Source organism: Anguilla anguilla, chromosome 18, assembly GCF_013347855.1.
Source record: "Anguilla anguilla isolate fAngAng1 chromosome 18, fAngAng1.pri, whole genome shotgun sequence".
Taxonomy (NCBI): domain Eukaryota; kingdom Metazoa; phylum Chordata; class Actinopteri; order Anguilliformes; family Anguillidae; genus Anguilla; species Anguilla anguilla.
In genome coordinates, this window is record NC_049218.1 from 27,810,059 (window position 1) to 27,836,629 (window position 26,571).

Here is a 26,571-nt window from a genome sequence, read left to right on the forward strand (position 1 = left end):
CCTGCAGTAGCCCTGTGCTACCATCCTTGTTCTCCTCTTCACTTCCTCCCAACATTCTACCACTGTAGGGAAAAAAGGCTTTATTTTGAGCCACCCCAAAAATTCCCTTTTAAAAACCTTCCTAAAACCTTCCTCCTCCAGAATACTAGTATTTAGCTTCCACCACCCCCTCCCAAACACTGTCCCGTCCCACTCCAACTCCACTACCAACCCACTATGGTCCGAAAAAAAGAGTGGCACCACCTCCGCGGAAACCACCCGCTTCCCCCCCGGCACAAAAACAAAATCTATCCGGCTTTTCGCCCCCCTGCTATTTCCCCAAGTCAACCCCGGGTCCCCTGGGCAACACAGCCGAAATGCGTCCGTCAAAGAAAATTGGCTTATTAAATTTCTAAGATACTTTAACCCACTTTCACCCCCCCCACTCCCCATCCACAACCAAAACCCTGCCCTGCACAAAAGAAAAACTATCCGAAACAACAAAATCCCTTGTTCCCAACAAAATTCCTACTCCCGTAGAATGGGCCCCTCCTACACTTCAAAACGAACGCCCTTTCCCCCACTCTCCCGTAAACAAAACACAGTCCTCCTGGGACCTCAGGTGAACCTCCTGCAGGAAACAAAGAAAACCGCTGCATTGCCAGAAATCAAACCCCCCCCCCCCCCCTTTTCACACTATTCCCCAACCCCCGCACATTGCAGGTCAATATACGTAATGGCTCCATTTTTTTTTTCCCCCATGAAGCTCTATACCAAAACCAAAAAGCACCAACCCCACAGACCACGCTTAACGGTACCCCCCGCCCATCCTCATCCAAAAACAAATAGGGCAAATCATTCGCCGACAACGGCCCCACGTCGTATGCAGTGATGGAGATGGGAGGGGGTGGGTCCGACTCCAAACTCTCCCCACTGGTGAGCTCCATGGACCCCTCCGACTCAGATGTAAAGTCCGTGGCTATCACCCCGAGCCTCACTCTCCGTTTCGTCATCCTTCCTTCCCCGCTTTCCCCTCTCACTGCATCTAGCGGGTGTCTCTCCTCCACTGCCTCCGCCCAGTCCGTGCGCAGGCCCCGCTTGATTCCCCCTTCGGGTATCTTCTCCTCGTTTCCCAAGGTCCCCTCACTGGCTCTGGTCATCTTGGACCCTGCTTCTTCTACCCCTCCAGTAGGGGCCGCCCTTGTCACCACCATCCCCTCTCCGCCCGCATCTTGCGTGTGGGGGACCACCCCTGACGAGGCGAGAGAACTCCGCTCCGTCTCTTTCTCCACCCCAGGGGTTGAGTGTGTCTCCTCCGCCTTCCCTGAGGCCATCTTCTCCACTGGAGTCGCGCAGGCTCCTCTTGCATTCTGTGCTCCCTCTGCCGCCTGCTCTTCCTCCGCTGCTGCAGGGGGCATTGCAGCCGAAGGAGAAACCTCTTCCCGACCTGGCTCCATGCCTGACTTTCCAGGCGCTTGGTGCTTCTCCCCTCGCCGCCTTGGCGTAGGTCCGCCTCTGGGCCGGGCAATTCCGGACCACGTGTTCCTCGCTCCCGCACAGGTGGCACTTCCTTTTGGGCAGTCCCTCGCCACATGGCCCTCTTCCTCGCACGAGGAGCAAACAAAGGGCTCTGCACAGTCCTTCGCCATGTGCCGGTATTTTAGGCATCGCCTAAGATTTTTACACATACAACACATGCAACAAAAAATCCTCACGTACACAATTAAGATACTAATACCACCACTACACTCAAACGTAACCCTGCACATCCACACAAATCAAATTTATATACTTAAGGTACTATTCACTACCAACCAAAAAAAAAAAAAAATTAAAAAAAAAGGGGGGGGGATAAATAAATAAATAAATAACCACGGCGATGTAACATTCGAGGTGGCTAGGATGCTACCTACCCTTAATTGTGCAACCAGTGCGAAACATTTAGAGTGGAAAAACCCTTTCCAAACCTCCCCAGCGTCCCTTTACTCAATCCCACCCGCGCACCACCCGGTCCATCCTTCTGCTACCCTCCCACAGAACCTGTGGAAGAGCTGGCTGGGACTTAACGCCCTTACCCTCGTCCCCACTACCGCCATTCTGTCCTCCCACAGGACCCACTTGGCATAGCCCACGATGTCCCACAACGCCCGCTGGGCCACAGCCCCCAAAACTCCCACTCCCTTCTTAAACAGGACCCCAGCCCTGCTCAAACTAAAAGTGGGCCCGATCCTCCTGAGGAGGCCCTGAACCAGCCCCCAATACAGCACCGAAAACCGGCACTCCCAGAAAGCGTGTGGAACGGACTCCGAAACCCCACAGCCCCTCGGACAGAGTGGACTGGCACTGCACCCGTGCCTATGCAACACCTCCCGCACCGATAACCTGTTCAAAGCGCAGAGCCAGTGAAGTTCCCGCACCACCCCTTATCTCGCGGCGCACATATTCGTACCTGGCCTCCCAGAGGAAATGGAACATGGCCCTGGTCAAAGCCACCTTCGTCCTCGCTGGAACCGGGAACACGTAGGCCAAATGCAGGAGGAGCGGAAGCAGGACGGCCTTCACCACTACCACTCCCAGTCAGTGACAGCCGCCTACGTGCCCATATCCCCAGCCGCGATCTCACCAGGGCCAAACGCGCTTCCCAGTTCCACTCTGCGCTCTCTTGGGGAAAGAATCGGACACCCAACACTTTCAGCCCTCCCTCGCTCCTATCAAAACCCCCACAGTCCCCCAGCTCCTCTCTCCACTGCCCGCAGAACAAAACGGAGGACTTTGCCAGGTTCACCTTTGAACCCGTCCCTGCTGCAAAATTGTCCACCAGCACACGCACCCTCGCCAGCGACCGGGAGGAAGCCACGAATATTGTTGTGTCGTCCGCGTACTGCTGGATTTTTAAAATATCCCCAGCCGCCCCTGGGATCCTCACCCCATCGATACCTGGATCCCTACGCACCAGCTCTGCAAAGGGCTCCATGAACAGTGCGTAGAGCAGCGGGGAGAGCGGGCACCCCTGCCGCACTCCCCCAGCCAGCTCCACGGCCCCGCTCAGGAACCCGTTGATCCTCACACAGCTATACGCCCCCCTATATAGCGTGCGCAGCCAGGCCATGAACGGGGACCGAAGCCCATGCGCTCCAACACCCGGAATAAGAAAGCGTGCTGGACGCGATCGAAAGCCTTCTCCTGATCAATGCTGACCAGGGCTAAGGGAAGGCCTCGATCGCGCACCTAATCTATGACGTCCCGCAGCAGAACCAAGTTCCAGCTGCAGGAACGCCCGGGCACACCACAGGTCTGATCGGGGCTAACTAGGCCGCTCATCACCTGCTTCAGGCGGCGGGTGGCTGCTTTAGCCAACACCTTATAGTCCACCGCCAGCAAGGTGAGAGGGCGCCAGTTTTTAAGTTTCGCCCTATCTCCCCCTTTAAACAATAGCACCAGCACCCCCTTCCTCATGGAGGCCGACAGCCCCCCCCTCCAGAAGAGCCTGAAACACCTCCAAGAGGTCAGGCCCTATGAGGTCCCAGAAGGCACCATAGAACTCCTTCAGGAGCCCATCGTGCCCCGGGGCCCGCCCGTCCCTCAATGAGTGCAATCGTTACCTCGTCCAGGCTGAGTCCTGCCTTCAAGGTCTGCACCTCCTCCTCCTAACCGGGCTGCCACGCAGTCCAGGAGCGATTCCTGCACCTCCGGGTCGCACTCTCCTGCTAAAAAGGTCAAAATAGAACCCCTCAGCAATTTCCAGCATCTCTGGGATGCCTGTTACCAGCCCCCCTTCCCCCCTCAGACCAGAAATGGTAGAGGCGTTTTTCCGCGCCCTAGCGGCCTGAAAGAAAAAGGAGGTGGGCTTCTCCCCCTCCTCCATCTCTCTCAGCCGTGCCTGGAAAGCCAAAGCCTTAGTCCTGTCCTCTAGAAGGCTCCTGACCCGCTCCTTCACCCCCTCATACGCCTCCCACCTCACCACCCTTCCGTTGTTGAGCTGTGCGTGCAGGTACGCCAGCGTCTCGAGCCACCTTCTTATTCCAGCGCGTTCTCTCCGCCGCTGCCTGACGCTAAAACTGTGGCAGAACTGCCCAAAACGCACCTTGGCTGCCTCTCACCACTCTACCACCGTGGGGTAGAGGAGCCGCAGTGCCTGCACAGACCTGTAAAAATCTACAAAAGCAGCTCTAAAGGGCTTAGAACTTAGTAACGTGACATTGAGCTTCCAAAACCCCGGCCCCCGCTTTGTACCATCCACCTGTACTGATACGCGCAGCATGTCATGGTCCGAAGCCCATGACGGCAGCAGCGTGCATGCTATACCCCCCAGTTCTTCCCCCACAAAAATGTAATCCAGGCGGCTCGCAGCTCCCCGGGAATTCCGCCAGGTGAAGCCAGGAGCTCCCGGATGTGCAGCCTGGTAGGCATCGACCAAAGAGAAATCCCTGACCAGCTCAGCCAGAGCCCTTGCCGAGTAGTCCATCCCAGCAGAGCCCGCACCCGCCCCATCCAGAGACACATTGAAATCCCCCCCCAAAGACAATCAGTCTGGAGGTGGTCAGGCAGGCCGTGAGCTCCTTGAACACCTCCAGCCTCCGCCCACTTTGCGTGGGCCCATACACATTCAAGACGCGGAGTCTGACCGAGTGGTAATTTATGTCTGCTTACATCACCCTGCCCGCGATGACCGACACAGCCTCCTGTACCTCAAAACTGTGACCCCTGAACAAAATTCCCATCCCATCTGCGTGGACGTTCCCTACTGACCATAAAGATGAACAGAAACAGGACTGGAAACCAGATCCGGACTGGAACCCGGACACAGAACCGGACCGGAAATAGGACCCGGGCCCGCGACCAGAACCGAAGCAGAAAACTGGGGAGCAGCAAGACCCAGATCAGGAACAGGCGCCAGACCGGAAATCGAATCTGGAACAGGAGCCGAAGCCAGATCCGGACATGGAGCCGGAGCTCCAGTTGTAGTCGGAGCCGGAGCCAGAGCCGGATCCGAACCTGGAGCCAGAGCCAAGCCAGAAGATAAAACCAACCCCGGAGCCGGGTCCAGAGCCGGACCAGAAGCCGCAGCCGGATCCAGAGCGGAAGCCAGGCCAGGAGCCGGAGGCGGATCCGGCACAAGAGCCAGACCCGGGCCCGGAGGCGGATCCGAAACAGGAGCCCGGCCGGTCCAGGAGTTCCAGCTGACCCAGCACTCTGCGCCACAGGAGCAACAGCGCCTCCTCTCACCTGACTCCGCACACCTGTGAAGCCTTCCAAATCAGTGTGGAACTTAGCTGCATATGAGGCCTTTCTCTCTGCCCTGTACTACCGCAGAGTGTGCAAGACTTGGGTGCAGTACAATCCTTGGTCTCGTGTTCCCCTGAAAGGCAGTGTCTGCACCTCACTGTAGTGCAGACTTCTTTCAGGTGTCCATACGACCCACACCTGCGACAGTAAATTAGCTGGCCAGGATACCAGAGGTACCCTCGGTCAGGCCCGATAGCAAAGGCCCCTGGAGGGAGAGCATAGCCTCCAGCGCTCAGAGGATCCTGTTTAAAACGCACCATATAGCGTCTCTTACCTGTCCAGAAGCCGTAGCGGTCCTTAACTTTCAACCCATCTCTCACATCCGCTCAGTATTTCTGCAAAAAACTCAAAATATCCTCTTCCCTCACAAACGGGTTGTAGAGATGGATTGTAAGAGGTCTTAGCGCTTTTGCGTAGAGAAGCTCCACCCGGATTCCTTCCAACTGCTTGGCATTCTTGACGCTGACAAGGTGATTATATAAATTGAGACATGCTGCTTTGGAATAAAAAGTTAAATCATAAAAGCCCCGTGAAGAAAAATCCTGCAAACAAAAAACCGTGCTAACATCAATTTTCAAAAGCCCTTTCAGTACATCTTTGACAAAAAAATCCAAACCATAATCCTTCTTCCGTTCTGATCCATCCTCCGCAACAAAGCGAACCGTATTCTTCAGCCGCACCCGGTGGGTCGGCACAGCACCCTCTGGTGTCATCATCTTCTTCCTCTTTGGTTAAAGTCAAAAGGCCGAGAAGCGATGGCCTGAAAATTGGCCACAGCTGGCCGCCGCCGCCCAGGGGGCCGGGAATCCGATCGCGAGGTCCGGCCGGACCCAGTCCCCGCTCGCCATTGGTCCGGGGCCCCCTCGACGCTTCCCCCGGAACCTCTGGCCGTCACCTCAGCTCCACCCACAAAGCCCCACATCCCCTGCCACGGTAGCTACCTACCTGCTAAAGGCTCTTATCGCTGTTTAATTGCACGAGCACTCGCAGAACAGCTATATAATTACCTAGCTAAGCAAGCAAGGAGGCAGTCCATACTCTATAACACATGTACCTGACAAGTCACAAACCAGGGACACATGGCCACAAGTCATCAACAAGCTCTCTTAAGACCAGAAAAGTCGCCCCGTCCGGCGGACGGAGCATCCAAAAATAGCACAAACTCAGGAGTGTTCCTCTCCACGGAAATCTTTAGTAAAAGGCGAAAGATTTGTGCGTGATGAAGAGAAACCCGAGCACACGTGGCCTCTCGCGGTCACCAGCCGCCGTAGGCCCTCCCGGCCCGGAGCCGCAGGCCCGGAGTTGCCCGCCGGCGCCCCCGCGCGTTATCCGCGGAAGAGGGAGAGGAGACGCTATAACTGCCCAACTGGCAGAGGGCGCAAGCGAGCCACGGACCGCTGCAAACCGGCTCGCTAGCTGACTTATTTAACCAACTTCACTTACCCAGCTAGCTGACGAAGAAAGAAAGAAAGATAGAAAGAACGAAAGAAAGACACACACACGATAAAACGATTTCTTTGATTTTAAAAAAAAAAAAAAACCCCACAAGGACTCGGTTGCTTGTCTACTCCACGAAGACGAAGACGAAGAAGCAGAAGCAGAAGCAGAAGCAGCATTCGCCCTTCTTTTGCACCCAAAAATAGAGACGCACCGTTCCCGGACGTACTGCAATACCGGGTCGATGCGTGGAGCGGACGGAGCAAGCTCCTTCTCCGACTCCCAGTCTCAAAAATCCGTTTAATATGTAGTCCCCAGATAGGGGATGTATCAGATGTTAAACTGATAAGAACAGATTTTTTTTTTTTTTTGAAAAACTTTTATTCACACATTACACACCCATTTTCCCTTCCAACCCACAAGTCCAAGTCCAGATCTCCCATAATAGTCCCCCCCCCCCCGCCCCCCGTCCCCCACTTTTTGAACTCCAAACGACAAACCCCCAAAACCCACCCAACACAATTCAGTACCTCTATACAGGCTCAAAACACATTCCCCACAAAACACCCCCTCCAAAGACACCTTGTCCCAAATCCTCATTATTAGAGCCCCCCCCCACCATTCTCACTCTCCCCCCACTCCATTTTACAACCACTAAGCCATCCCTCCATCTCCCCTTCCCCCCGAAACAAAAACATTTCCCAAACACGTCCCCCAAACCCTGAAACACCCCCTCTATAGTAACCTCAAATTAAACCTTTCCACCGCTCTCTTGCGGCGTTAAACCCCCACCGCAGCACTTCCCCCTGGAAACGCCGCTCCACCTCCGCCTTCACCATCTCCACCACCCCTCTCCCTGTCCAACCTTGCCTCACTGCTCCCCTCTCTCCTCTAGCCACCCACAATTTGTGCTTCACAACACTAAGGAGCAACAGTGTCAAGAAGCCCTCCCTTCCCCCCTTCCTCTCCAGGCCGTCGCCATAGAGCACCATCTCCTGGCACAGCTCCCTCAAAACCCCATACCTACCCTTCACCCCAGCCCACACCTCCTGTGTGAACCCGCACCCCCAAAACACGTGCCTCACCGTTTCCTCCTCCCCACACCCCCGCCTTGGACAGTACCTGTTACTTGTTAACTTGTGCCGGTACAGGGTACCGGCAACCGTCCATGCGTCACTAGCCAGTTCAGGTCCTTCAGCCTGTTTTCTAGGCCTTTTTTCTGCACGGCCACCCATCCTTCCCTTCCCACTCCCACCCCCAAACCCCCCTCCGGCCTCATCTTGTCCCTCAGCACCTTATACAAGCGCCAATGATCCATTGCCAGCTCCCTATTCCCCCACACCTCCTTCCTCTTTGCCCACCTCACCATATACAGAAACTGCGCCGGAGCCACCCCCGCCCTTGGGACCCTATTGTCCCACTCCACCAGGGAACGGAAGTACCCTGACATTCAGAACCGAACAAAGAGCTGAAACTTGTGCACCCTCTCCCCCATGAGAGCCAGACACATATTGCAATAAAACATAACATCAAACTTCAACGGGAAGCATGGAACATCCCTACCCCCCTCCTCCACTGCCTGATACATACTCACCCGTTGGATATATTCATACCCCCCCCACAGGAACCGGAACACTGTCCTGGTCAACACCCTGCGCATGCGCAGGGGCATGATAAACACCCTAGCCAGATAGGTCAGGGACGGCAAGATGTCCGCCTTCAGGGCCATAACCTTACCACTTAAGGTAAGGCGCCTCCCCGACCACAGACCTAATCTCTTCTCCACCCCTGCCAACCTCCTCCCCCAATTTCTCTCTGCATCCTCGACCGTGTCCCCCCCGAAATCTACTCCTAATATCCTGAGCGGACCCTCTGAAACTCCCAGCCCACCCAGGGCATCCACCCTGGCCCTCCACGTACCAAAAAATTTCATCTGGGACTTTGCCCGATTTAGTCGAGCCCCCGACCCCCTCCCAAACTCCTCAACCAACCCCAAAGCCACCTCCAGACCCCTCTCTGTCCTTAAAAACAGGGTCATGTCATCTGCATAGAGGGACACTTTGAGAGCTTCCCTTCCTCCCCCTGGGATTGAGATCCCCCTGATCTTCCCCTCCCGTCTAATCGCCTCCCCCAGTGGCTCCACATATAGCGCGTACAGGAGGGGTGACAGTGGGCACCCCTGCCTGACCCCCCCCTCCTGCCTCAAAAAACCCCCCAAGTACCCGTTTATCATCACCCTACTTCCCACACCGCTGTACATTAGCCCTAACCACTTTAAAAAACCCCCACCAAACCCGCACCGAGCCAAAACGCTCAACAAAAACCAGTGATTCACCCTATCAAAAGCTTTCTCCATATCCAGGCTAGCCACCACCAGAGGCAAGCCCCGATCCCCCACCCAAAACAAAACATCCCGTACCAGCTGTAGATTAAAAATCGTTGACCTCCCCTCCACTCCGCACGTCTGGTCCTCCCTCACAAGGTGAGGCATAGCCAGACCCAGTCGCGCTGCCAAAGCTCTTGCCAGCAGCTTGTAATCAACGCACAGAAGGGTGATGGGACGCCAGTTGCGGAGATCCCCCGGATCTCCCTTTTTATGCAACAGGGTCACCACCCCCTCCCTCATTGACGGTGCTAGCTCCCCCCGCCGGAACACCTCCTGCACCACCTCTAGCAGGTCATCCCCCAGCACGTCCCAGAACTCAGCATAGAACTCCTTCGGGAGACCATCCAACCCCGGCACCTTACCTTCCTTCATGCCCCCAAGCGCACCTCGGAGCTCCACCTTACTAATGGGGAGCTCCAGAGCTGCCCGCACCCCCTCTGGCACCCCCTCTGCCACCATACCTAGGAAACGCGCGCTCGCCTCACCATCCACAGGCTGTTCTTTAAAGAGTTCCGCATAAAAGTCAGAAGCTACGGCCACCATCTCCTCTGCCTTCGTCCGTACCCTCCCGTCCCTTCCCCTCAACCCGCTCACCAACTTTTTCACCTGTGCCACCCTCACCGTCTGAAAGAAATATGAACATTTCTCATCCACCTCATGCTTTTGTGCCCTACACTTAAAAGAATACACCCGTGCCCGCTCCTCAAACCACCCCTTCAACTCCTCCTTCAGGTACACCCACCGCTGTTCATCAAAACCCCCCCTAGTTCCAATGTACATAGACCGCTTCCAACTGCCCCTGTAGCTGCCTATATCTCCTCACCTCCCTCCTCCTCTTCCCCCCGCAATATTCCCTTGCCAAATCCTTCACCCTTACCTTGAACCCCTCCCACCACTCTACAACTGTAGAAAAGAAGGGCTTCAGGCAGGCCCACCCTCTATACAGGGCCCGGAAGCGTTCTTGAAATGCGCTTTCCTTCACGATCTGGGACATTCAACCTCCAAAACCCCCTCCCAAACCTGGACACATCCACATCCAACCCCACAACCACCCCACAGTGATCAGAAAAAAATAAAGGAACAGTATCTACCGATTTCACCTCCTGCTCCCCCCCCCCCCCCAATGAAAACTATATCCAACCTGCTCCGGGCTCCCCTTGAGTTTCCCCAGGTGAAGCTTGGCTCCACCGGGTGCAACACCCTAAACGCATCCACCAACCCAAACTTTTTCACCAACCCCCTTAAAGCAGCTAACGTAGAATCACCTCCCTCAAACGAAACATTAAAATCCTCCCCAAAAATAACACATCGGTTCGTGGACAAGATGACATGGAAACCCAAAAACAACTCCCTTCTTACTGGCAGCGTTGGCGCGTACACATTTATTCGGCGCCACTTAACCCCCCTCCAGTCGACATCCACCACCAAAACCCTCCCCTGCACAAAGGAAAAAACCCCCACCACAACAAAGTCCTTTAACCCAAACAAAATCCCAACCCCAGAAGAGTGGGCTCCCCCCACACTCCAAAAAGAAAGCCCCAAACCCCACTCCCCTGAAAAAACCCTACAATCCTCCTCGGACCTTAGGTGCACCTCCTGGAGAAAGTACACTACGCACTTCCTAAGTGCCAAAAACTGTAACACACCCCCCCTCTTCACCTTCCCCCCCAAACCCCGCACATTACAGGTCATCACAGAAAAATCTGCCATCACAAAACAGACCCCCCCAAACTCTCCCCCATCACCCCCTCCCCTAAATAGGGCAACTCGTTTTGAGAGCCCGGTGAAAAACCTCCCCCATCATAAGCAGTCTCCATCATGGGCGACGGTGGGTCCCACTCCAGGCTCTCCCCACTCCCCACACCCATAGAACATTCAGAATTTGCTGGAGAAAGATCCCCAGCCCCATTTACCTTCACCTTCTTGCTCGGCAGCAAGATATCGGAGATGTTCCCCAGTTCCAGCGGGTCCTCCTCCTCCACCGCCAGGGCCCAGTCCGCCACAAGGCCTCGCTTTTGTGCTGCCTGCCCCTGCGGAGTCCGTCCAGCCTCCACCGCCAGAGCCGTCACCAAACTCACCTCCGCCGCAGACCCACCACTCACCGGTTCAGCCACCACCTCCCCCGTCACCTCCACAGGACGGCCCGACTCTGGACCCTCTGCAGCCTTGCCCTCCTCCTGCACTGTGATACGGCCGGAGGCGCCGGCTCCCCAACCTGGGGAGGAACCCGGACCGGATCCGGACCCCACTTCCTCCAGCCAACTCCCCCACCGCTCCACTTTCACCACCAGGGGTCTTCCTTCCTCCCTGAACCACTTCCGCAAAAGACCGGTGCCGTTCCGGGCACTTCCGGAACAGGTGATCCTTCCCTCGACACAGGTGGCAGACCTTATCATTAGTGCAGTCTCTTGCCACATGGCCCTTCTCCCCGCACACACTACAAACAATTTCGTTTGCCCAATCCTTGGCTATGTGGCCGTAACAGAAGCACTTTCGACAGTATGCAGGAAGCCCTGCATACGTGAGGTACCCTTTGTCTTGCCCGATCATAAACATTGCCGGCAGGTGCTTTACTCCCCCGATTTCCGCTGGATCCCTCTGAAGCTTCACCAAATATTGCCGCTTTCCATTCCAAACGCCAAATGCATTTTTCAGCTTGACCTCTGTCTTCAGCAAGGTACAACGCCTCCTTAAAAAACACTCCACATCCAAAGTCAATACAAACGGATTGTACATCATAACCGTGACAATCTTCACGTCAAACGAAAAAAGGGGCTCCAAAAAAATCCCCGTCAGTGCCTCGTGAGGCCCCATCGCCTTAAACTTTCCAAAAACCTCCAAACACAGGCTCTCACTGTCCAAAGTAACATCAAAAAAACCCTTGGCTTGGTAATCTTGCAAACAGTACATCCTTGAAGTCCCCACCTGGAACAGCTCTCTGAACAAAACCACCACCACATACCTCAAATCCACCTCTTGGCTGTGTGCCGATGCGACGACGACCCTCAGTGTATTTCGGCGACGCACCCCACCAGTCGAAAATTCTGGTGCCGGGCCCTCCATTCTGCCCACCTAGCACGTGCGCAGAACTATCCCTGTTTTCGCAATCAAAAACCTTTCACTTGATCTTAGCCAAAAGGCCGAGAAGCGATGGCCTGAAAATTGGCCACAGCTGGCCGCCGCCGCCCAGGGGGGCCGGGAATCCGATCGCGGGGTCCGGCCGGACCCAGTCCCCACTGCGCCATTGGTCCGGGGCCCCCTCAACGCTTCCCCCGGGACCTCTGGCCGTCACCTCAGCTCCACCCACAAAGCCCCACGTCCCCCGCCACGGTAGCTACCTACATGCTAAAGGCTCTTATCGCTGTTTAATTGCACGAGCACTCGCAGAACAGCTATGTAATTACCTAGCTATGCAAGCAAGGAGGCAGTCCATACCCTGTAACACATGTACCTGACAAGTCACAAACCAGGGACACATGGCAACAAGCTCTCTTAAGAACAGAAAAGTCGCCCCGTCCGGCGGACGGAGCATCCAAAAATAGCACAAACTCAGGAGTGTTCCTCTCCACGGAAATCTTTAGTAAAAGGCGAAAGATTTGTGCGTGATGAAGAGAAACCCGAGCACACGTGGCCTCTCGCCGTCACCAGCCACCGTAGGCCCTCCCGGCCCGGAGCCGCAGGTGTTGTACCCCTGAAAAATGGGAGAAGGATCACAATTGCAACTTAAGCAGTGTTTCCTCATCAGTGGCTTTATCTGGAATTCTTTTCAACAATAAACATTTACATTTGCCAATAAATTAAAGTTCCACAGAACATGTGGGCTACATCATGTCACAATCTACCTTCCATTCAGCGTTCCTTTTTTTCACAAGTGCATATAAGCAATGACTCAAATAATAACAACCGTTATCTTTTAAATTACAGGCTACTATTACTGGTAGATAACATCACTATAGTTAAAATAATTCTCCACTATCAATTTCAATTTGGCACCTGTTTTAAATTGAGTCATCTAACAGAGTCTGCTATTTTACATTCCATTTCAGTTTCATTCAATTAATTCTCTAATTTATTCTTTGATTTCATTCCTTCACACTTTTCCTTTCATATGACCTTGATTACAAGTTCAGGGTTCATACACTTTTTCACCAATGATTTTCAATGACTTTTCCATGACTTCTCCACAACCTTTAACTGAATTTCCATGACCAAAACAAATGACTTTATCTCAGTGGGACGATTTAAAATTATTTATTGTAACAGCTCCAACTACCCTGTACCCTCCAACAGACCCTGAATGGTCTTGATATCTGGGTAGAGGAGCACAAAATGAAACTCAACCCAAAGAAATGTAAAGTTTTACATGTCACCCACATGAGGCATCCACCCGCCCTGCCGACTCTCTCCATTGACCAGAACATTCTGGAAGTCTGTGACACTGTCAAGGTCCTGGGGGTCACCATCCAGAGTAATTTGCATTGGGACAGTCAGGTGGACCACATGCTGACCTCAGCGAACAGGAAGCTTTTTGCTCTGTGTCGCCTGAAGAAATTTGGTGTCCGAGACCCAGAACTGGTTTCCATCTACACAGGCTACGTATGCCCGGTGCTGGAGTATGCAGCCCCCGTCTGGCACAGTTCCCTCACTACAGACCAGGCTAAAAGGCTGGAAAGCACGCAGAAACGGGCTTGTAAAATCATACTTGGCCAGAGGTACTCAGGGTACCCAGAGGCTCTCTGCACTCTCGGATTGTGCAATCTATCAGAGAGACGCACTCAACTGTGTCTTGGCTTTGCCAGAAAGCTGCTAAAGTCCAACTTCAGTGACTGGCTACCCCCTCTCAGGGAGGAGCTCACAGGTCGTCAGGCAAGGAATTCAAACCAACTGGCCATCCCAAGATGTCGAACTGAGAGATACAGGAGATCACCAATCCCCTATATGTGCAGACTCCTAAATGACAGCGGATTTTAAATTTAAATTTGGGATACGAGACTAGATCTCAGCTTAGATAATTGCAATATTTTAAAAAAAAATTTCTACTTAGTATTGATGTTTTATTGTAACAGCAAAATAATTCAGTGTTTTTAATGACAACTGTCTTTATGAACCTGTAATAATGCTGAAAGGTCAATAAATAAATAAATAACACTAAGTAAAATTAGGTCTGCATCTAAAACATATGGTGCCTCTCTAAAACAATTAAACACCAGACAGACACACTTAGATACATTCTCTCATATTTTAATTCGAATAGTTTAACATTTTTGTCAATGTCTCAAACAAGGCTCGAAATTGCGACCATTTTGGTCGCATATGCTCCCGAAATGTAATCTGTGCGACCTCGAAATATAATTGGGAGCATTTGAGCGAGTGCAAATGATTGTTCTGGTGCAACATTTTTTTTTTTTCTTCCAGTCGAACATCCCTTTTTCTGTACATTCGCTAGTACACTCAGCATGTCCCTTGTGAGCTGACGGTGACCCTTCTAACCAATCGCGAGCTTGACATTCTTACCTTTAATGCTGATTTTAAATTGGTTAATATTAGCCTTCAATCACTCCCTTTGGCTGCACTCCACTGTCATGCGACACAGAGCTAACGCGTAACTAATGTTACCTGAAGACAAAAGTTTATGTTCAATTTATTAGCGTTATCGAAAGCTGAAAAGTTGAAGCGGACGTTTTGTGTAGCGACCCGGTTGGAACAGCTCATTTCTCCGATGCAGTTTACTGGCGGTTGATTTAATTAGCGGTATTAATGTGACGAGAAGCGCTTTGTCGTTTGAATGCATAACACGCAATTCCTTGAAGAGTCGACACATTTTATGCGTGACAGTTTAACTGTTACTTGTAAACCGTACTGTTATATTGTCGTTTTTTGTTAATAAAAAATCTATTGAATATATTGTTGGTGCTCCTTACATTTCGGTGGGTGTTCCTAAGTTTTTGAAGTTGGGAGCACCAGTGCTACCAAGTAAAAAAGTTAATTTCGAGCCCTGATATATTACTGAAGCTGCACTTCCCTGGCATATTGTCGGCACAGTAGGGCCTACGTTTACTAACTGCTACATCAGCAAGAGGCGTGCCTGTAAACAGACTGAGCCGGACCGAATTAACTTCTCACACCACCAAAACACCGCGAAGGTTACGTGCCAATTTACGTTTTATTACTATACATACTATTTTTATGATTGGATTAATTAGTAATTATATTTGATGCAACTTTAGCTATATTTCCATTACTTTTCCAAAACCTTTCAAAAAATATTATTTTCCATAACTTTTCCAGGGCCTGGAAATTGCATTTTAAATTTCAATGACTTTTCCAGGTTTTTCATGACCGTACGAACCCTGCAAGTTACACATTTATTTACAATGTCTTACAAGTTACACATTTATTTACAATGTCTTTAGTGACAAAACAAATAAAAGAAACACTTCAGTTACATACAATGGCTTAAGAACAAATATCCGCAAATATGTTAACGGAAGGTTATTACAGTGAAACAGCACTAGTACCTAAATAGAAAGAGATACCATGCACGTGGACCGAGCTAGCTATACAGCATGCACATTCCACGTGAGCCTGTTGGGACATTAAAATGGCTGCCGCGGCCTAGCAGGCTAGCATGTATAGCTACCATGTGTTCTCCACAAATACACTCGGTAAAACGCCGCATTTAGTAATAAACTTCAAACAAAGGCAACAAAATGAACACGTAACCCGCACGTTATTACAGCAAATACCGAAAAACTAAAAAGGAATACCATTCGGAAAGTAGCTGCATTACAGAGACATCATGGACATTTCATGTGTCTACTGTGATCGTACATAAAATGACTGTAGCGGCTAAATAAGCTAGCACATTTTCTCGGTTTATACACTCGGTAAAACTAGTAAAACTTCACCAACATCAACTCCATTAGTGCTTTTTCACGGTCAGGAATGTCTAACGTTCATGTTTTCACTCCATTAACAGTGTATAATTAATATCATACCTGAAAAAGGGGAGAAGGATCACAATTGCAACTTAAGCAGTGTTTCCTCATCAGTGGCTTTATCTGGAATGTGGAAAAAGACCGTGATCCTCCTCTAGTGTATGGACGAAGGCATAAGCAATCGATCCGAAATTAGTTTTAGAAGGCTTTCTTATAGACTACGGAAAAACAATTAAATGGAAATAAGTTAGGTTTTTGTTTTAACTTTTCTTAAACCAGCAGTGACTTTTAAGTAGTTTATCATGAATTCTTACAGTTTTACCCAATTTTCATGAATTTCTACCAGGTACTCTTGTGTAAAAGAACGATCTCAACAGTTTGAAAGAATGCCCAAACCTTACTCAAAATGTATATGCACAATATATATGTAAACGTATTTAAATGTTTACACAATGCTTTGTGACATTTCCATACCTGAAAAGGAAGAGAAATCAACAAAGAAGCCTGGCTACGATGTTCACTCTCTGGCATCGTTATCGAGAATGAAGCAACGTAGCGACAGTTCCCCCTTCTGGCCGTCTGCAGGCATAACTAATCACTAAAGTGTCATGTCCAAAACTAGACAAATCAACTATTGATGAATGGACTATTTCAGTAGGTAAATAGTCTTTAGACGTTTTAAACCTCTTTTAACCTTTTACAGGACTTTTAATCCCTTCAACAGGTAAGTACTATTTATAGATCTTTCTATTTTAACTGCAGTGTATTTTTTCATGAATTCCCTTTTAAATGTCCACCAGTAAACTCAATGAATAAAATCTCTTTTTCTACGCATTTCTGTCTAATTGATGAACTCCATAAATTCAGTCTACCACACAGGCCCGGAGTTGTCCGCCGGCGCCCCCGCGCGTTATCCGCGGAAGAGGGAGAGGAGACGCTATAACCGCCCGACTGGCAGAGGGCGCAAGCGAGCCACGGACCGCTGCAAACCGGCTCGCTAGCTGACTTATTTAACCAACTTCACTTACCCAGCTAGCTGTCAAAGAATGATAGAAAGAAAGAAAGATAGAAAGAACGAAAGAAAGACACACGATAAAACGATTTCTTTTAATAAAAAAAATAAATAAAAAACCCACAAGGACTCAGTTGCTTGTCTACTTCATGAAGAACAAGAAGAAGAAGAAGAAAAAGCAGCGGCAGAAGCAGCAGCAGCATTCGCCCTTCCTTTGCACCCAAAAATAGAGGCGCACCGTTCCCGGACGTACTGCAATACTGGGTCGATGCGTGGAGCGGACGGAGCAAGCTCCTTCTCCGACTCCCAGTCTCAAAAATCCGTTTAATATGTAGTCCCCAGATAGGGGACGTATCAGATATTAAACTGATAAGAACAGATTGTTTTCGTTTTTGAAAGATTTTTATTATATCATGAAAAGTTTACATCAACATTTACCTTATCATTCCTTTGGGTCTACTGCTTTGTGCCATACAAAAGAAATAAAAACAGTTTTTTTCCCTTATTTTTCCCCACCCCAAGGACCAGCCTTTATTAAAACATAAACACCGGCATTGGTACAATAAAACAATCCCTCCCCTCTTGTCAATCCCACCAGCCTCCACTGAAATATTTGTGCAGAACGGGGGTGCTTCCTTACCAATCCGACTCCACCCTTCCCGCTCCACCAACACAAAGATCCAGTCCATTTCTTCCCTCAGTCCATGCCCCATATCTGCCATGCTGCAGTGCCCCACGCAGCGCAGGCCCGCTCTCTCCCCCACCGCCGGCAGTCCCGCCGCATGTAGGCTCGGATGAAGCCCACAGTCATCTGCCATGTGGCCCTTGGCGACAGCACGCGCCTCTCCAGGGTCGCCAGCGATCTGACGACCCACATCGCGTCCCGGGCACAGTTCAAAGTCAGCCATGCCCGCCTCCATTTTGCGGCGCCCAGCCGCTGCCTCCCGTTGCCACCATTCAGGACCCATTCACAGTCCACCCCTCCACCCAGCGCCTGCTGGATCTGAGGAAGGGCCACTGTCCAGAAATCTCTGGCAAACCTGCAGCCCAGCAGCATGTGCCTCACCGTCTCATCTTGGGAGCAGCCATCCCTGGGGCACTGCGCTGTTGCAGCCAGACGCCGAGCGTGCATGACTGCCCTCACAGGCAGGACTCCATGGGCCGACCACCACGCTAGATCTTTGTGCCGGTTGAGCAGGTCGGTGTGGGTCACTGCCGCCCAAACGTCCGTGGCTTGGCCCAGCGCCATCCCGCGCACTGGACACACTGGGTCCCCATCCTGCACAAAGGACAATATTTTGTGGTAGTCAGTTAAAACGGGCACCGTTAAAGGAGCTCTCCAGAGGTCCAACCGCCTCATGTACCCCCCCATAAAAAAACGTACTAAAAACGAGGCCTTGTTTTCCCCCTTCACACACAAACCCACATGCAACGCAACAAACTGACACAAAAGGACACGGTAGAAGTCTGGGACCCCCCTCCCCCCTTTCTTTGGCTCCCTGTGCACCCATTCCCTTTTCAGCCTCTCCCACCCACCCCCCCACAGAAACCGAAAAACAACACGTTCCAGACGGGACAACACCAGACGCGACGGGACAAACACCACTCCAATAAACAATAACAGGGGCAAGATTTGATCACTAGGACCTTCCCCTCCATCGTTAGGCTTCTCAGCTTCCAGAAGCTGATCTTCCTCTCCACCTTTTCCACCACCCCCTCCCAGTTCCCTTCCCCCAAGCCCCGGGAGTCAAAATTTACTCCCAAAACCCGCATGTCCCCCCTTCCCACCACCAGGGGGAGCTCCTGGCGCTCACTCTCTGGCCAGTCCCCAAAGACTCTGACCTCAGTCTTCTCTTTATTTAGCCTAGCCCCTGATGCTATGCCAAACCCTTCTGTGAGCTCTAAAGCCCTTTTCACCGCACGACTGTCCGTACACAGGAGAGTCACGTCATCCATGTACAAGATACACCTGGCCTCCCTCCCCCCACTCCCCGGGATCTTCAGTCCCGAAATCCAGACATCCTTTCTCAGGACCTGTGCCAGTGGTTCAATGCAGCAGACAAACAGGAGTGGGGATAACGGACACCCCTGGCGGACACCGCAGCTCAAAGTCACTGCCTCCGTTTGGTACCCATTAACCAAAAAACTGCTCTGCGCCCCCGCATAGAGCAGTCCCACCCGTGCTATAAACCCAGCCGGAAAACCCATCTTTTGCAGCACGCGGAACATGTACTGGTGCGAGACCCGATCGTAGGCTTTTTCAAAATCTAGATTTACGACCGCCAATTTCAACTGTCTGTCTCTCGCAAGACAGATAGCGTCCCTCACCAATATCAGGCTGTCCGTGATCCTCCTCCCTGGCATGGCACAGGCCTGATCCGGGTGTATCACTTCCCCTTGAACAGCTTTCATACGCAGTGCTAAAATCTTGCTAAAAAGCTTGCAATCAAAATTGAGCAACGTTATCGGTCGCCAATTCTTCATGCAAGCTGCGTCGCCCTTCTTAAAAATGAGTGTCACCACCCCTTTCCTAAAACTCTCAGGCAGCTGCTGCCGTCCCTCAAACTCTTTAAAAACAGTTTTTAAATCTGGTCCTACCATCCCCCAGAATTTCGCGTAAAATTCCAAGGGCAGCCCGTCCAGCCCCGGGGACTTCCCCCTCTTAAAAGTCTGTAGCGCCCCCGTCAGGTCGGCGAGACTAAAATCAGTCTCCAGAGCTGATCCGTCCCGGACCTTCCGGTCAACCAGACCCAACAGCTCCTCCATCACCTGTTCATCCACCACCTTCTCACTGAACAGGTCGGAATAAAATTCCTTAACAATTTTTAGGTGCCCCTCAGTCTCCCTTACGACACCCCCATCCCTGTCCTGGAGGCCTTTGAAAAGTGCCCCCTTAGCCATCACTTTTTTAAAAAAATATCGCGAGCAGGTCTCCCCCTCCTCCACCTCGCGCTCCCTACACCTAAAAATGACCTCCCTGCTCCTGCCCAATGCTAGTGTGGCCATTTCCTCTCTTACTTTCTCCAGCTCCTCTCTAAAATCGAACCCCTGCTGGACTAAGAGGGTATATCTGTTTAGACGCCTCTGCAGGCCCCCCAAAACCCTCTTCTCCCTTGCCCTTCCCTCCTTCCCTGCAGTGACGAAGAAAAACTTAATTTTCTTTTTAATTTCCTCCCACCACTCCGCTCTGGAGCCAAAAAGGTCCTGCAGTGACTGCCACTGCCCATATTTCTCCCTGAACCTCCTCACTACCCTCTCCTCTTCCAACAGGGAGCAATTTAGTTTCCACACCCCCCGTCCCACCCCCAAACCCCCTTTAAAAACCAGGGAGCCTACAAGTAAGGAGTGGTCCGTGAAAAACACAGGCGTCAGCGTCACCGCTTCTGCCTCACACTCCCGCACAAACATAAAGTCAATTCGTGATGACTTTAGGCCATCCGGGCTGTTCCATGTAAACCCCGGAAGAGCCGGATGTACCGATTTAAAAACATCCCTCAGTTTAAAATCAATGACCATATTCCTCACCTGCACAGAGGTCTTATCTATCCGGAACACCTGTCCCGTTCCTCTTCTACCTTCTCTTTCCATGATACAATTAAAATCCCCCACAAACAAAACTGGTGCTCTCCCCAGCAGGTATGGGGCCACATCCTGGAAAAGATCCCATCTGTCCTGCTTACACGCTGGAGCATAAACGTTTACCGCACGAAACGTTATGCCGCAAAAACTAAAAGTGACAGACAGTGCTCTCCCTGGCCTCACCACTGTGCACTCCTTCACCACCACCCTACTGTTGTGCACAAGTACCCCAACCCCGTCAGCCCTGTTTGTCTCCGACCCGCTCCAGATGGAGGGGCCATGCGGCCACCTCTCCTCCCACTCCCTGTAGGAGGAGCGGAATGGTAGGCCACACTCCTGCAGGAACAGCACGTCTGCGCCTACTGAGGCCAGATATAACAGCGCTGCCTGCGCCCTCACCGGCGTCCTGATGCTGCGCACATTTAAGGTCGCTATTTTTAGTGGTATGTTGGTAGCCATCATTAAAAGAAGGAAAAAAAAAACCCAAAGGGGACCATCCAAACCAAAAACCCACACTGTATCCATTGCTTTCCCCAGCGTGTTATTCCACACGCTTGGGCGGTTTACCCACCCCGTCCTCCTCAAGCCGGAGGATGTCTGGCTCATGCATTCCCTCCGCATATGGCCACTCATTTGGCGCCATCTCCGGGTACAGCGGGGAGGTCCCCCCAGACCCACTGTCTGAGAGGTTTCCTAACAGCCCCCATCCCGCCCCTGCTCTGCCCTTTTTACTCTCTCCCTCCTCCTCAGGCTCCAAAAAGTCTGCCGACCTTTTTAAAGAGGTCACGTCCTGCTCCATCTCCTCCCCTCCCACATCCATTCCGGAGCCCACAGTGACCATAGAGGAGGACTCAGAGTCGGACTCTCCCCCTGAGGTCTCTGCCACTGTCGCTACACTCCCTCTTCCGGTAGGGGGGGCCCAGTCACCACCTCTCTCCTTTTCTACCTGACCCTGGAGCTGCCTCTGGCCCTCCCCTCCCCCCGTAGCTCCCTCACTCTCCCCCCCCCCAGCCACCGTCCGGCCTACCCCACTGCCTCCACCCTCCGCAGTCATACCTACCTCTTCACTCCCTTCCCCTGCCTTCTCTCCCTGCGAAGCACCAAACCCCTCTTCCCCCTGCTTCCCCTCATTTTCCTTCCCTCCCTGCTCCGATCCAGCTCCCTGATCTGCTCCGGGATCCTGCTCTCTCCCTGCTCCCTGCCCCCTCTCTGCTCCCTGATCCGCTCCGGGATCCCGCTCTCCCCCTTCTTCCGTTTCCTGATCCGCTCCAGGATCCCGCTCTCTCCCAGCTCCCTCCTGCGGTCCCTGCTCCTCCCCCCTTTTCTCTGCTCCCTCCTGATCTCCCTGCACCTCGCCCTCCACCTGGCCACTGGGCCCAGCAGATGGTCTCCCTCTCTTTGCTCGATTTGCAAAGGAATCCGGGCAATCCCGGAACAAATGTGCATTTGACCCGCACAGATTACATCTTCTTCCATTAGGGCAACCGGCCGCCCAGTGCCCCACCTCCCTGCATTTCGCACACACAATCAGTTTGCATGCCTCAACCAGGTGTCCATAGGCCCCACACCGCCTACACAATTTAGGCTGGCCTTGATAATAAATGAGGCCCCGGTTCTCCCCCAAATCAATGATTGAGGGCAGGTGGCGTAGACCTGCGTAGCCCTTCGGGTCACTAAGCAATTTCACCGGTACTCTCCAAGCACACGTCCAAATTCCATCCACATCTAAAACTTTCTGCGGTTGCCCCCGCACCAAACAAAATCGACCTAGCCATGTTACAATGTCGGCCTCCTCCACCGTTTCGTTATACAGCCTAACAATGATCGTTTTTACGGTATCATCGGTCAGCTTCTCAATGGTGAACATAGTTAGTTTTTCACTTACCTTCTCCACCTTGTTCCACAACGACGCTAACAAAGGCGCCGCCCGAAAGCTCACATCAAACCCCTTCAGCTGGGGCAAATTGACGATGCAATTTATCTCAGCTGGGGTGAAACCGAGGAGACCCCTTAGAATCCTCCGGGAAAAATCCAGCCGAGACAGCTCACACAATCTCCCCTCCTTTTCTCGGAACAGGAACCTTGCACAACAGTGCCTCCTGGAACCGACCCTGGCCGCCGACATCCTGGGAACTTCGAAAATTCAAATAAAAAAAAGCAGGTTAATTTATACAAACCGAAATGAAATTTGGGTGCCCCGAAGGGCCTTACCCCCGTTCCCCGACGTTCAAACACCCCCTCCTCCGGCAACTCAAAAAACCTGCAAAGACAAAAATAGAAACAATAATACAGTTTGCACAATACAGCAAGATTATAAATCAGTAACAAGTACCAATCCGGACCGCCTATCTTAACCAAAAGGCCGAGAAGCGATGGCCTGAAAATTGGCCACAGCTGGCCGCCGCCGCCCAGGGGGCCGGGAATCCGATCGCGGGGTCCGGCCGGACCCGGTCCCCGCTCGCCATTGGTCCGGGGCCCCCTCGACGCTTCCCCCGGGACCTCTGGCCGTCACCTCAGCTCCACCCACAAAGCCCCACGTCCTCTGCCACGGTAGCTACCTACGTGCTGAAGGCTCTTATCGCCGTTTAATTGCACGAGCACTCGCGGAACAGCTATGTAATTGCCTAGCTAAGCAAGCAAGGAGACAGTCCACACTCTATAACACATGTACCCGACAAGTCACAAACCAGGGACACATGGCAACAAGTCATCAACAAGCTCTCTTAAGAACAGAAAAGTCGCCCCGTCCGGCGGACGGAGCATCCAAAAATAGCACAAACTCAGGAGTGTTCCTCTCCACGGAAATCTTTAGTAAAAGGCGAAAGATTTGTGCGTGATGAAGAGAAACCCGAGCACACGTGGCCTCTCGCCGTCACCAGCCGCCGTAGGCCCTCCCGGCCCGGAGCCGCAGGCCCGGAGTTGTCCGCCGGCGCCCCCGCGCGCTATCCGCAGAAGAGGGAGAGGAGACGCTATAACCGCCCGACTGGCAGAGGGCGCAAGCGAGCCACGGACCGCTGCAAACCGGCTCGCTAGCTGACTTACTTAACCAACTTCACTCACCCAGCTAGCTGACGGAGAATGATAGATAGATAGATAGATAGATAGATAGATAGATAGATAGAAAGAAAGAACGACACACACACACACACGATAAAACTATTTCTTTTATTTCATTTAAAAAAAAAAAAAAAAACCCCCACAAGGACTCAGTTGCTTGTCTACTCCACGCAGAAGCAGAAGCAGAAGCAGAAGCAGAAGCAGAAGCAGAAGCATTTCCTTTGCACCCGAAAATAGAGGCGCACCGTTCCCGGACGTACTGCAATACCGGGTCGATGCGTGGAGCGGACGGAGCAAGCTCCTTCTCCGACTCCCAGTCTCAAAAATCCGTTTAATATGTAGTCCCCAGATAGGGGACGTATCAGATATTAAACTGATAAGAACAGATACTACACTTGATCTTAGCCAAAAGGCCGAGAAGCGATGGCCTGAAAATTGGCCACAGCTGGCCGCCGCCGCCCAGGGGGCCGGGAATCCGATCGCGGGGTCCGGCCGGACCCGGTCCCCGCTCGCCATTGGTCCGGGGCCCCCTCGACGCTTCCCCCGGGACCTCTGGCCGTCACCTCAGCTCCACCCACAAAGCCCCACGTCCTCTGCCACGGTAGCTACCTACGTGCTGAAGGCTCTTATCGCCGTTTAATTGCACGAGCACTCGCGGAACAGCTATGTAATTGCCTAGCTAAGCAAGCAAGGAGACAGTCCACACTCTATAACACATGTACCCGACAAGTCACAAACCAGGGACACATGGCAACAAGTCATCAACAAGCTCTCTTAAGAACAGAAAAGTCGCCCCGTCCGGCGGACGGAGCATCCAAAAATAGCACAAACTCAGGAGTGTTCCTCTCCACGGAAATCTTTAGTAAAATGTATCTTTAATGGTATTTTAAACATTTTACATTTTTTAAAACATTACTTTTTTTTCCTTTTTCTTTAAAAAACAAAACAAAAACCATACACATTTAAACGTAGATATTTACAAAAGTTACGAAACATAATAACACTCACAAGGATAACATAGAAAAAATGCTTTGCAAAACAAGGAAACATATATCAACGATAATAGTCACAAAGACAAAATTGTTTTAAGAAGTACAATAAATAGTATGTAAAAAAAAGGTACGTGCGCTCGGGTTGGTGTGCAGAGCACGCGCCCCTCCTGGGGGGTGGACTATATGATAAGTTCTTTCCAGTGGTCCACCCCCCATTTCTCTCTCGCTAGGGCCTTGTTTCTCCGGAAGTCCACCAGAACGCCGTCCTGGAGGAGGTTTTGAATCCTCCTCCGGAGAGTGACCAGGTCCACAGTTGTTTTTTGGTAGACCTTGATGTTTCTTGTCTCCCACAGGACCTGCCGGACGGTGTTAGTGATCCTCCACTGACGCTGGAGCTCCAAGGTCTTGAGTCCCCCTCGGGGACCGTAGAGGACGCTCTCAGCCGTCAGGGAGGACATCGGCAGCAACCTGTTATGGGAGACAGAGGAAACAACAAGGCCCCAGACCCGCCTAGCCACGGTGCACTCCCAGAACAGATGGTAATTGTGTTCTGAGTCAGTGCAACCGTGGGGGCAGCGCTCAGTGAGGGCTAAGTGCCGGCGGTACATAAACACTCTTGTGGGGAGACACCCGTGAGCTGTCATCCAGGCAATGTCTTTTTGCTTGTTTGTTAGACATTTGTGTGTAACATTTGCCCAGATGACTTGCGGGTCCCGGGCCGGCCCTGACCTCGGGAGCGTGGCGGTCTCGCTGGATCGTAAATGAGCCATTATGATTTTATAGCTCCACGAGGTCAGGCCAGCCCTGGGCAATCCCGCCCTGAAGGCAAAGTCCCTCAGGGCCTGATAGACATAAGGGGGGTCCCAGCTATATGGTGTAGTGAGGTCCAGCACACCCAGGCCCATTGTCCGCAGGAAGGGGGTGGCATAGTACCTAGCGAAGGCACCAGAGGCCTTTCCCACCTTCCCGACGTTCTGGACCAGGGCGGCCAGACCTTGCACCATCAGGATGGTGACTATGTCCGGGACCCCCCGCCCCCCATTCCTCTCCTCTTTGAGGAGGGTGGCTCTACTCAATTTCTCCATATTACTCCCCCAGACAAAGCGGAAGGCCAACCTAGCTATTTTCTTGCTGGTGGCCTTGTCTGGGGGAAACACCCTCCCCACATAGAGTAGAATGGGCAGGACAATTGCCTTCAGGACGAGGATCTTACCCGCCATGGTCAGGGGCCGTGCACTCCAGCTCCGGGTTTTGTTTTGGACGTGGCTTAGGGCTCCCTCCCAGCTCGTTCGCCCTCCTCCGTCAGCCTGGAAGGTCACCCCGAGGAGCCTGATGTTATTTCTGCGTACAGGAAAGGAAACGGTTAGAGGCTCACTATAATGAGGAGACAGAAACAGTTCACTCTTGTCCCTGTTGACCAGGGCGCCAGTGGCCACACAGAAGTCGTCCAACACCTTGGTGGCACAAGCGATGGAGCGACTATCTGTGGCGACGATGGTGATGTCGTCCATGTACGCCATCACCTTTAGCCGCTCTCCTCTAGCCCCCGGCAGCGGGTAACCCGCCACTCCGGGGCTGGCCCTGATGGCCTGGAGAAACGGTTCCAGGTAGATGACGTACAGGAGAGATGCTAGAGGGCACCCCTGCCTGACGCCAGACCTGATGGCAAACGGGGCAGAGGGCTGCCTGTTGACAACCACTCTGCCCGTTATGTCAGTCAGGCAGATGTTTATCCAACGCCGGAGGGGGCCAGGGATGTTCATTCTCTCTAGCACTCTCTCCAGGCACACATGACTCACCCGGTCAAATGCCTTCTCCTGGTCGAGGCTGAGAAGGCACAAGGGGGACCGCCGCTCCCCGGAGTGGATGATTAAATCCCTCACGAGGAGCAGGTTGTCGTTAATG

The 26,571-nt window shown here is 52.3% G+C and overlaps 4 non-coding genes and 2 pseudogenes across 4 annotated transcripts; all 6 read right to left on the bottom strand.

Annotated features, from left to right (window-relative positions):
* Positions 1-6,387: 6,387 nt before the first annotated feature.
* Positions 6,388-6,504, bottom strand: LOC118218570. The gene has a single exon (XR_004763451.1). It is a non-coding gene; the product is annotated as a U5 spliceosomal RNA (small nuclear RNA).
* A 401-nt stretch (positions 6,505-6,905) lies between these two features.
* On the bottom strand, positions 6,906-7,083 carry LOC118218517 (annotated as a pseudogene).
* Positions 7,084-12,596: 5,513 nt separating this feature from the next.
* Positions 12,597-12,713, bottom strand: LOC118218571. The gene has a single exon (XR_004763452.1). It is a non-coding gene; the product is annotated as a U5 spliceosomal RNA (small nuclear RNA).
* Positions 12,714-17,265: 4,552 nt separating this feature from the next.
* On the bottom strand, positions 17,266-17,439 carry LOC118218529 (annotated as a pseudogene).
* Positions 17,440-23,356: 5,917 nt separating this feature from the next.
* Positions 23,357-23,473, bottom strand: LOC118218572. Its single transcript, XR_004763453.1, has one exon. It is a non-coding gene; the product is annotated as a U5 spliceosomal RNA (small nuclear RNA).
* A 435-nt stretch (positions 23,474-23,908) lies between these two features.
* On the bottom strand, positions 23,909-24,099 carry LOC118218616. The gene has a single exon (XR_004763496.1). It is a non-coding gene; the product is annotated as a U2 spliceosomal RNA (small nuclear RNA).
* Positions 24,100-26,571: the final 2,472 nt, after the last annotated feature.